Here is an 852-nt window from a genome sequence, read left to right as displayed (position 1 = left end):
AAGTTTATCCAGATATCTGTTGATGTGCTCGAGGAGTGCGCTCTCTGTCGCAGTTGAACGCTGGTTGCGCGCTGCTTGCCAGGACAAGCTCATGCTCGCCGTTCGCGAGCGAGCTGCATACTGGAAGCAAAGGGGGAAGCACCGCGCTATCCGGGAGGGGGACGCGAACACGCGTTTCTTTCACGCGCGGGCTACCCAACGCCTCCGCAACAACAGCATCCGGTCGTTCGAGGTGGACGGCGTTGTGGTCTCCTCCCATCACGACAAGACCGTGGCACTCACCGCTTATCTACAAGGGCTGCTTCACGCGGCCCCGTCGCTCACCGGCCACAACGACTACAATCGCCTCTACCTTGGTGCCGGGCGTGCCTCCGCTGCCCCGCTCATCGCTCCGTTCACGGAACGTGAAGCGCGTGCAACGGTTCGCGCGATGAACAAGTCTAGCTCACCTGGCCCGGACGGCTTCGGCCCGGCGTTCTACACTGCCGCCTGGCATACTGTTGCGCCGACTGTGCTGCACTTGGCTAAGGCGTTCCACGCCGGGACTGCAGACCTCGAGCGCCTCAACAGGTCCTTCATCGTCCTCATCCCAAAACACACCGTTGCTTCTGCACCGGGAGACTATCGGCCCATCTGTCTTCAAAACTGTTCCCTGAAGATACTCTCCAAAATGATGACGACGCGCCTGCAGTAGCAGATCGCGTCACTGATCGACCCCGACCAAACTGGATTCATCAAGGGGCGCTCTATCTCGGAGGATTTCATCTACACCACTGAGTTGATTCAATGCTGTCACCGCCGGTGCCTTCCTACACTGGTACTGAAGCTCGACTTTGCAAAGGCATTCGATTC

Source organism: Setaria italica, chromosome V (assembly GCF_000263155.2).
Source record: "Setaria italica strain Yugu1 chromosome V, Setaria_italica_v2.0, whole genome shotgun sequence".
Lineage (NCBI taxonomy): Eukaryota > Viridiplantae > Streptophyta > Magnoliopsida > Poales > Poaceae > Setaria > Setaria italica.
The sequence above is the reverse complement of the archived record's forward strand: the minus strand, read 5'-3'. Positions refer to the sequence as shown.